Source organism: Nyctibius grandis, chromosome 11 (genome assembly GCF_013368605.1).
Source record: "Nyctibius grandis isolate bNycGra1 chromosome 11, bNycGra1.pri, whole genome shotgun sequence".
Taxonomy (NCBI): domain Eukaryota; kingdom Metazoa; phylum Chordata; class Aves; order Nyctibiiformes; family Nyctibiidae; genus Nyctibius; species Nyctibius grandis.
Genome location: NC_090668.1, coordinates 24,709,580 through 24,720,551, shown reverse-complemented (window position 1 = coordinate 24,720,551; position 10,972 = coordinate 24,709,580). Strand labels below are relative to the sequence as shown.

At 43.9% G+C, this 10,972-nt stretch overlaps 1 protein-coding gene across 2 annotated transcripts in view; it reads left to right on the top strand.

Moving 5' to 3' along the window:
- Positions 1 to 1,175: 1,175 nt before the first annotated feature.
- The window catches only part of DENND4A (DENN domain containing 4A), a 53,815-nt gene continuing 44,018 nt past the window's right edge, over positions 1,176 to 10,972 (top strand). For both annotated transcript variants that reach the window (XM_068410975.1, XM_068410974.1), the window contains exons 1-2: positions 1,176 to 1,410; positions 9,917 to 10,002. The gene's annotated coding sequence lies outside the window, so the exon portion shown is untranslated. The remainder of the gene's footprint in view (positions 1,411 to 9,916; positions 10,003 to 10,972) is intronic.

Genomic DNA, 10,972 nt, shown 5'->3' with positions numbered 1-10,972 from the left:
GCAGGCTTGTGCATGGGTGCTTCTGCCTGGGTAGAGACTGGCTTGTGTTGGCCGCTGTTTCCTACATGGGGGGTAGGAGGAACAGCATTTCTGCTATAAACAGTCATATTAATAAAAGCATGTGGGGAAAAAAAGTCTTATTTTGTGCTTTTTGCACAAAATATTCTCCTATTTGGTCAGGTTTTTCAGAGGGATGAGGTAAACCAATACAGTAGGTTTGCACATATGTGTTTACAGTCCAAATTCAGAACTTCATATGAATTTTCTGTCTTTATAATGAGCCACATCTAAACCCTCAAGCCAAGCATCCAGAACTGAGAGAAGCTTGAATTCAAAGCCAAAATTGTATGGTTGGAGCCTATCCCTAAACATCACTTCAAAAATAGCACTTTGGTATAAAATTTTGAAACCCAGGGTTGCAGCACACAAGGTGCCAGAAAAGTAGTATTTCTGTGTGTCGGTACGAGCAGGAGGGACTCCTTTTGTTGTGCTCAGCAACATCTTGACACGCTGCACTAATCTTAGCTGCACGCTCTTAAAAGATTATTTTTGTCTCGGGTTCTTTTCTAGTCTTTGATGCAACAACCTGGTGCGGGTTACATCAAGCCTGCAGAAAATCCCTCGTTTTCTCTTCCCTTGTTTTCCAGACAGCCGGCACCTCCTCCGGGTCCTGCTGACGGGCGCCGCAGGTGAGCGAAAAACTGGCGTATTTGGGCCGGAAATTTAATTTCTATTTAAATTCAAGGTGCTACCGGAGGGCGGGAGACGCTGAGGGGAATGGGGACACACACACAGAGAATGGAGCCCATGGTCTACGCGTCGTTTTAGGCTGTGCTGAGGGGGTTTCACTGAGGGCGTCCCGCTCCCCCCTCACGGTTCGGAGCCGCCGCCGCCTCGCCGCCCCCTGAGGGGGGAAGGCGGGAGCCGCCGGGCCGAGGCCGCTCGCCGCCAGGCCCGCTCTGTCAGAGGGAGTCCGCAGAGGCGAGCTGGGCGCCGGGGCGGTCGCAGGCGGCCGTTACGCAGCGCGGTGGCGGCGGGCCCGCCTCAGGCGCGGCGCGGCTGCCTCCCGCCGCCGAGCAGCAGGACCCGGCGGGCGCCCTCCCGCGCCCTCCCTGCCGCGGTCACGAGTCGGCGCCCGCCTTCCCCCTCAACACACACCCCCCCGCCCCGTGACAGCCAAGATGGCGGCGCGAAGAGGCGGCGCGGAGGGGAGGGGGGATCCCGCCTGAGACGCCCACACGGCGGGGAGGCGGCGAAGGCGAGTCGGGCTCCGCTAGGATGAGATAAGGGCGCGGGGACCGAGCGCGCTGCCCCCCCCCACCCCCCTTCACCCTCCCGCTCCTCGGCGCCGGGGGCAGGAGGCGCCGGCGGCCGTTCCCCCTGTCCCGGGGAGCGCGGCCCCCTCCTGAGGTGAGGGCTGCGGGGCGGCGAGGGAGCGCGCCGGGCTGTCAGCGCGGTGGGGCGCCGGGGGGGTGTTTCTCTGAGGAGGTATCGCGGGGCGGGCGCTATCGCGAGCCTGGGCCGGCGGGGAGGGGGCGTCCGCCCGCCCGCGGCGGGGCCGGCGGCTCTGGGCTGTCCGTGCCGAGCGGCGGCGAGGGGGCCCGGCGGGAGGCCGGGCGAGGGGCTGAGGGGAGCGCAGGGGCGGCGGTAACTTTCCGCTGGGCCGCGGTGGGAGACGGGGAAAACTTTCTCCTTTTCCCCGTCGGCCCGACGCTTCCTGCCAGCCCCCCCGCCGCGGCGGCGGCCGGGCCGGAGGAGCGCAGCCCCGGCCCGGCTTGCGGGGCCCGGCGCTGCTCGGGGCGGGGAGCTGCCTGCGCCTCGGCCGGGCGCTGCCTGCTGACCTGCCATGTTACAAAGGCAGGGCAGGGGCGCGCTGGCGGCTCGGGGAGCTGCTCGGGGCGGAACCGGCCGGGGTGTGTGTGTGTTCCCCGAATACATGTGCGGTTTTTCCATGCAGCGTGCGCTGCGTCAGCTGGAATGGCACAGGTAGTTCAGCCTTGTGCCTGCGTATCTTTATGGCCACTTTCCCTTTGGCTCCCACAGCCTGGGTTACCGTGTACCTGGATTAATGCCACACGCTGAATACGATAATAAAAATTAGCCCTCATATTTTTATCTTTGTTCTCTCATGATGTCTACATGTAGCATAAGTTGCTGGCCAGGGGATGATAACATTTAATAACTTCCTAGCGATGGTTGTTCTGGAGTAATTTCAAACGGGCTGCATTTAAAAACGTGCCGCCTCCGAGAATGTTGATTTGCTACAAATGAGGTCTTGACTTGGCGCTCAGTTCTGAAGTTTAATTTTTTTGAATTAACTGAGTAGAAGCGTGGTGTTCTGGACAGCTTTTTACTTCATTTCACAATTTTTTCTGGAACTGTTGCTCAACTAGAGGTTTCCGTAAAGAGTGTTACGTTACATTACAGTACATAATCTTTCACTTTCTGAATGATTAAACACAAATATTTAATCTTGGCATGTATCTGTGGTGGTTTAGGAAAACTAATTGAGTTAGTCTAGCCAAGGAAGGTCGAGGGGGAGTAAATGGATTATTTCTGGTTTGCGTGTCTAGCATACAAGTCTTACTTTGTTAAGAGTCTTCCCTTTCTCTTTTCTTTTTAAAAAATTCATATATTTAGAGTATTGGTGAAACTTGATCTTGCTTTTAGAGTATTTGAGGAGTCTGTAAGCTCATTTAAAGTGAACATTAAAGTGGAACTGCATCTCCGGTAAATGAAGCTGAGTTTTCTAGGGGTAATTGTGACTTGGCATTGAAATTGTTTAATTATCAAAAATATAGTATTAGAGTTTTTGTGGTTAGCTTTTGGGGAAGGGGAAAATTGCATGGAGCCTTAAAGACAGAACAAAAAATATTAAGCTTCTCTACAGCCTTAAGAGCTTGTGTGATGAACACGTTTTCCTTATTCTAGAAATATTAGGGTCCAGCTGGATGAGGACCTTTCCTCAAGTTTATGGGTAGCTGCTTCGCCTTTGGAACTGAACAGCCTTTACCCAATGGTCTCTTCTAAATAGTGAATTTAATAGAAACTAGTGCAGAAGATAAGATTTGGTTCTGCAAGCAGTAAGCCAAAAGGCACTAGGACCATTTTTTAAAAGACAGGTTTACTTAGAAAAGTTTTTCCAGTATGAAGGATGTTCATGTGCTTGAGTTTTCATACCTTTTGTAGCAGTGTGGTTGCAGGTCCACATTTCTGGTGAATGACTTGTTCTACACGCTTTACTTGGGTATAACGCTGGTATGGAGGTTAATGGCATTTCTATATGCATTAATGGCAATATTAGCAATTTTGTAGTTACATAGCCAGAGTTAATTATTAGTTAGTAAAAGTATAAATATTGACATAGCCTGGCACATACTATAGGGCGCAGGTGAGCGTAGCTCATTCAGGTCAAGCATTAGGAACAATGTAAATAACCTGGTCCTAGTTAAGATATGTGCTTCAAAGGGAAAGTAACAAGGTAGAGAGTAGAGCCTAGCTGGTGCTCTAAAGAGAATGGGGTTGTCTCAGGAAGGTGTCTAACTAATCCTCCTGTTCTGTGTCACTCTTACAAAGGAGCTGTGGGCACTGCTGTTCAGAAGCAGTCTGGCAATTTTTAATCTGCAGGATTTTGCATTGAAGAGTTAACCAATTTCTAGGTAAATTCCTGCTGTAGTGTGTGATAGCTAGAGAAAACTGTCTTGTGACTCTTCAATAGAGGAAGACAATATCTAGATCAAGCTGAAGAATGGTAATGGGATTTATAAATCTTGAGGTTTTAAAACTAGAAAAAGAAATTTGCAGCGTCACTTAAATATTCAACATCCCTTTTCGATTTCCATCATACTTCCTAGCAACTGAATTGAGTTCATTTTGCAAGTCATAGTAGGTTGAAATGCTTTTTATAACAGCGGCTGTACAGTTGCACTCATGGTCAAACGCCAGCAGGTTGTGGAAAGGGAATAGTATAATAGCTACTTAGCCAAAACCTTTCTCAGTCTTAAATATCCCTGGAAATGAAGACTTGTAGGAAGCCTTCTTTCCATTCATTGTCCTTTACTCAACTTTGACCTTAGTTTTTAACTATGGTGTCAGCATGACCAGAAAGTTGGAGGCTAAAATGTTGCACAATTTATACTGGATTGAAAAAAAAAAAAAAGAAAAGGTTGCTGTAACCTTGTAACTTTGTTCAAATATAATGTTTGAGGTATTGGTGATTTCCAAGTATCTTGCTGTCTGACAGAGGGTTCCAGTAGCTCAGGTTTTGATACCTCTGTAGCTGTGGATTTAAGGTATTTGTTCTGAGGTTTCCTGGAAAGAACTGTAATACTTCTTAAAAGGAGGGGGAAAGGACCAAAAAAAAGACACCAAAATCATTTCAATTTAAGTGCCTTAACAAAACATGACGCAATGTATGTGGATTGGTGTATTTCCAGTGTGATCCTCTTGTTTGTTAAAGTATTTAAATCAGGCTTCTCTGTGGTGTATTGAAATTTCAAATTTTTTTTATGCTGACTCTCCAAAAAAAACCCCAAACCCACCAGCCTGCTCCCTCCTTCATAATCCCCCCCTAAAACCAAACCCTGTAAAGATTTAGCACCTTTGAAGGAAGTCTAGGATGAGCTTGTGCAAAAAGGAGGGTGGAGGTATGGTTTAGAGGGCTGAGTTGTACTTACCCTTCTGCTGTAGTCTTGCTGGGTGGTCTTGGGCAAGAGCACAGAAAAGGCCCTGCATCTGTTCCCTTATATATCAATTCTGTATACAAATAATATTTGCTACTGTGGGCACAAATCATGATAGAAATTTTATGCTATACTGAAACAGCAAATCCTTGGAAATCCTCTGCAAGGTAAAGCCAGTTATGCCTTGCTTTAATTGAGGGTAGCTAACAGGTGGGAGATGAATATGTATAAACAGTGAATGCATCATCACTGTTCAACTGTTTAAAATCAGCTATTTTTAACAGTGGTACTGACCAAGTAATTATTTAAAGTGAATGAGGTTCTTTGGTATATTGCATAATAAGCCTTGAACGTTTTCTGCTATCCTTCAGTTCAGGCTTAGTCCATGCCTGGTCTGGAAGCTTGGTCTATGGCTGATCTGGAAATACTCTGCTGATGTATGTGTGCTTATACAGTGCCCCCACAGACTACAGAGTCAAAATTAAAACGTACAGTGAAGGCTGTGTGAGGCAGGGATGCTGAGAGGTTTGATCTATAGCAGTCATTTTAGTAGCAGTCTATGACGCAGAAGTAGTCATTGGTAGTTCCCGAAAGAGCTCAGAAACGGTACCAGGAAGAAATTGTGGAGGAGAAGTGGAAACGAAAGACTTCAGAAAATGTTTGCCCTACTCTCTTAAATGGCATGTTTTTACCTGTTCAAAGTGTACTTTCATGTGTTAGATACAGGGTTACTGCAGAGGCCAAAATAGAGTGAAATTGAAGTAAGCAATAACAGAGGGGGGAGTGAAAGAAGAAGGAACTATGGTACAAAAATAGGATGCGAGGAGTAAGGAGGAGTGATAGAAGTTAGCCAATTATAGCCTCACTATTTAATTTTTACTTTAAAATTTGAGTTTTAAAAAATTGGGTCAGGAAAAAATCATTAATACTAATTAATCAAATTATTTCAGTTTAGCTATCTGAAATAAAAGTGGGCAAACAGTAAGTGTGTTGTATAGGTTGTATGTACATATATGCAAATGAAGAAGTCCCAAGAGGAAATCGCCACTTTTTTTGTGTGCAAGTGTTATGCAAACAGAGAGGAGGGCCGGACTCTTGGTTTTGTCTTGAGCTTCAGAAGAAAATTGTGGGCCTAAGGAATTATTCTCAGTTGTACAAGCAACATCAGGATCTGGTCCAGCTCCTGTAGCTTCTGCATGTCAGCGAGTTTGTCTGCATGATATTTTGACTGATAAAATTAGTCAGTTAAATCCCGGTACAGGAGCAGCATTCTAACAACTTCGTGGTTACCTCGTATGCTGAAGTCCTGTTCAGGACAGGGAGACTTCGTTACATAGAGCACCAGGGGCAAACCCTTCTGTGAGTACTTTTCCCATAATATTTAGCACATAAGGTGACTCTCTCTGACTCACTATGCTTCAGCCTTTCTGTTAAGGGTGTGGTTATTTAATAATTTTGGTCCAAAAGATGGGGAAGGGGGTTTAAGATGTGTCTGTTCTATGTTACAAAGAGCTACTTTGAGCTGGCTCTGGAATCCTGAAGCAGTAGTTACATTAGCATATCATTACATTTCAGCTAATTTACTGTGATTAATGGGGGGAACACTACCCTAATGTTGCTTTTTATTGCTTTGCTAGCTAACCTAGCTAGGAAACTGTCACAGCAACACATGTTACTTGATAGATATATTTGTAGCTGAGCTGGTAGCAGTACATTCACACCTATTTTTCTGTGGGGTAGATGATGAACATTTTGCTAACTGGATGTAGATATTTAGTAGATGAGGGAGGTATTAGTCAGTGTTATCTCACCATTAAACCTTTCCAGTGTGGTGTAGATCATCTGCAAAGAGCTGTAAAGCCCTGCAGTTGCCATCTATGCGGGTCATCCACCCCATGTCTATAATTTGCAGCATGGCTGGGTCCAGTTTTCTTGCTTACAGGACATTTTTGCTGGCCAGAGGAAAAAGGAAAGTCCAGTGTTCTAAGTCACAATTAAAGTACATTTTTAGATCTAGCAAAACATGTTAGAAACAATTCCCACCTGTCTTTCCCTTCACCACACCATGAATTCAAAATTTTGAGTACAGAAGAGCTTCAAAACTGAACTGAGGTTGGCATGTGTGTCCAAACACGGATGGGTGAAAGCAGGCCACTTCTGTCGGTCTTGGTTGATGCACTTTGACATTTTCAGTGACAGATTTTGGGTTTGAAGCTCAATATTGGAAGATTTGCTGCTTTCATTTGCCTTTATCTGCTGTGCCAAGGAAAACAGAACACTCTGTTTGGGGGACTTCTCCTTTTAAAAAGTTGTTGTATAATAAGTAGTTGTACAAAAAACATGGACTAGCTGCCCTCCTGAACTGTGCTTTGGATGAAGTAATATTTACATTTTATAGTGCTTACCTTGGCTTTCCTTCCCCTCCTTTACTATAAATTTTTTCTGCATCCCTTCCTACAAACACAGTTGTACTTCAGAAATTATTTCCATTCTTTGTGCTTTTTGACCATAAATGCTATAATCTAGAGAGAAAAGTGGAAGCTTTAAAACCAGCCTTGTTAAGATTTGTCTGTCGTGAATCTCGTGGGATACTTGAACATCACTTCCTTGAATTTTTGTAGTCAGGGTTGAATATTGTGGGATTTTGCTGTGGCACAACTGTAATGAACACCGAAGCAGCCTGTGCCTTGTTAGACCCTCTTAGTAAATGGTTTGAGTGATGTGGAAAGTATAGAAGATGTAGAAAATGCCTGCTCTCTCCCTCAGGGTGAAGTCTGCTCCTTCCTCCCTTCTCTCTGCCAGTTACTTTGCTTCTTCATCTGAGCTTTGCTTCTCTAGACAGCTAGTTCTTGCTCACTGACTGCAGCCATCCCACTGAAGCTAGGTTAGCTTATGGATTTACGCCTAATTTTTCTTTCTTCCTAGGCGTTGCTGAACGAATCTGCTTGTCCCTCTGTTTTTGGCCTGCATTCCTCTTTTCTGCTCTCAAACTCATAGCCTTGTGTTCTGTACCTGCACTCTTATCCAGCACTCTTCTGTTTCCTGGGCATCTCTTAGAGATCCTTTGTTACCAAGTTTGCTGAGCTCTCTTGATTTATCTCCTCTGCTGTGTGGATGAGAGTATGTTAACCATGAGTTGGTACAGATGGTTGTAAATGGGTCTGCAAAACACTTGATGGCAATTCCAGTCCACTGATGTAGGGCCAGAACAATGTTGGTTTTTTTCTTGTTTTGTTTTTTTTTATATGCTAGTATGTTTCTTAGCTACTAATACTACTATTGATGCAGCACCAAAGGGAGCTTAGTGGAGGCTGGTGGCTGCTTGTTAGTTACTGCGTTGTCTAACGTTATTGAGTGCAGATGTATGCAATCGGGTCTGAAAAGTAACGCAGTTGATCACTTTAGCCCTATTTCTGAGCAACTTTCTCTGTTGCTGTCATTTGTTTAACTGTAGTCATAGGAAATGTGAAGAAAAAGTATAGGCAATGTCCTACTAAGAAACAAAAATGCTATGAGAAGTTCTGGTTGTATTGGGGTAATAGCATAGGTCCTTTGCACCTTGTTTCTTGAACAAGTAGATCTTTTACTTGATAGATGGAGGACAACAAACTACTTGTAAATACATTCTGCAAGCTGCAAGTACTATGAAATAGAGCTGCAAGTACACTGGCAGCTGTTCTGTGTTCATTGTGATGCATAAATGTGTATTTTTCTTTTTCTTTAACTCTCCTCATTGTCTTTCCAAATAGTTGACTAGGAAAGATGTTTTTTTGAAAGGTCCATGGGGAAATTATTTATGTGTTAATGCTGCTTATTTCTTAGACCTTTTGCAGCTGTGCTTGAGGTCTGCAGGTGATCTCTAAAATTATAATTTCTAACACTCCTGGACTTTGTAGTACAGATCAAGTCATTAGACAAAAATGTGTAGTGCTACTGCTGCATGCTCTTTTACTTTGTAGTCTGGTGTAAAAATGTTTAAAGTCAGTTACTGGAGAGTAACTGACTTTAACTGGTATTTGTCCACAGTGGTGTATGGATTAGAAAGACTTGCACCAGGGGCTGAGTTCACTCTCTAGGCTGTCACCCCCCACTCTTTGCTGTAGGAGTAATGAACTAACAGTGCTGATTGCTTCTGCATGGTCTGAAATACATTGTCTTGTACTTTTGGGTGATGAATAGAACCTTGAACTTTGTGCTCCCAAAAATATAATTCTGATAATGTAGTGTAGGGTTTTTTCCCCAAATTTTTCCACTTCAGGCATGGAAGCAAGTCATGGTTTGCATAAACCCTCCTGAGATGTGTTTCTTCCAAGTCTTGCTTATGTTGCACTTTGTTTTCTGAAGTCTTCTCACAGTAATCTTCTAAGAGTGTTCTCCAAGTCTTGGCAAATACAAGCCTCGTTTAGACAAAGTTTATTTTTGACTACAGCGTTGCTGATGCTAATGAGACATTCTGGGAGAGTGACGTCTGAGAGTGTCTCCAGTGAGGTACTCTCCTCAGTCCCATGGTGGAAGGCTGTTGCTTCAAAATGCTTAACTGTAGCACAGGCTGCCTGGCTCGCACGTGCCTCGGTGTAAAACACAAGCTCAAGCTGTCTGTGGTCATACCAATGTTTAAAAGTGGTCTTACTAGTATTTACAAGCTAAGTATACCATATCTGAAAAAAACAGTGAATTGTGACAGTAAAAGGCAAGGAGACTGTATCTGCAAGAGTGGGGAACTGGCATAAGGTGGCTAGATGGAAGAGTCCATGTGTATTGCTGATTGTGGAGTGAGAAGGATCTGCTTACATATCAGACTCTTGCAAAGAGGAACAGTGTTTTAAAGTAGACTTTGAAAGGTTATTGAGGTAGAAGAGCACTTTCATAGCTGGCTAACACCTTCTATGAATAGGCATGGAAGGCAATTATTATCAGGATACAGTGGAAGAGTTGAAATAAATTTGAAGTGGCTGGCTCAACCATTCTTTGATTTTGTTTCTTTAAAGCATTAAATGTATTATGTTGTTTACTTTCTTAAAATATCAATGCAGCGTAAAACTTGATATTTTGCTTCTTAAGTTTAAAATCTGGTTTCATGTACTTTTTTAACAATTGTGATGTAACCTTGTCTTCGCAAGGGACTCCTACAATTCGCAATGTTCATTTAATGTGACTGGTGCAGGGGAGTGTGCAGTAAGTAAGTTTCAACAAATATATACATTGTTTAATTTTTGTTTTTACTGTTTCCATAGGGAATGAAACTTTAATAAGAAGTCTATGTTAAAGCCTGGCTAACAGCAAGAGAGGCAAAGTGTAGAAGCAATGCCCTGATGAAAAGGTAGGGAACACATTGAAAGAGTTTTCGAAAAGCTTGTGTTCTGACTTGAATTCCTCTGATATTTGAGGTGCTTATGCTTTGTTCTCAGAATTGTTTGCTTGCTGTGAAGAAAATACTGGGGGGAAAAAGGCTTGTCTGTCACTTGCCGGGCAACTTTGGAAGTGCAGGTGAAGGTTTTTCCCTGGGTAACTGCAGTTATTCACGTGTTGTCTAGACTGTTGAGCTCTCATGTGATGTGTGCGGTGTCATGGCTGAGAAATGGTTCAGAGTAGCCATAGCAGGACTGACTGATGCAGTTAACTTCACTTTGCTCTTGCATGACTAGCTGCCACATTTCTGTGTGTTGGCAGCATACTTCAACAGGGTAATGCAGCAGTACACCTATGAGACTGAAATGCTGGGGGCTGTTAGAACTTTACTAGCAATTTTTAAAAATTGGTCATTGATTTGTCTGTCTATTCATCTACTCTTCACGCGCCTTCAAAGGAAGGAAGTTCTTGGAATGTGATTATATGACGAATGCTTTTAAAAAAAAAAAATCGCCATTTTTAATAAAACTTTGAACTGTTTTAAAAAAGGTATGTTGCAGAGCCCTGCACTGGTTTCCAGCCTACCCTAGGAGACATTTGTTCCTTATTTACAAACAGAACTCTTTGGAGTCAGGCTAACAAAGTAAAATGTCACCTGCTTTAGACAGCTAATGGACCTAATAAGGAACTCAAATTAATAAGCGATTTAATACTCTCAAAGGAAAATGCAGGAAGGAATGGGAATGAAGACAAAGAAGATGAAAAGATTACAAAGCAGTTGTGTGTGTGTCTGCCAGAGGTGGACTGGCAAAACTGTTCTAATGGAGTCAGGTGGTCCTTACTGCTATCCTTCACGGGTTGTGTATCTCTTGCACCTGCAAAAAGCATACAGGTAAACCCTTTTTGCTGTCTGGGAAGGCTGGCTCCTGGAAGGAAGCTGG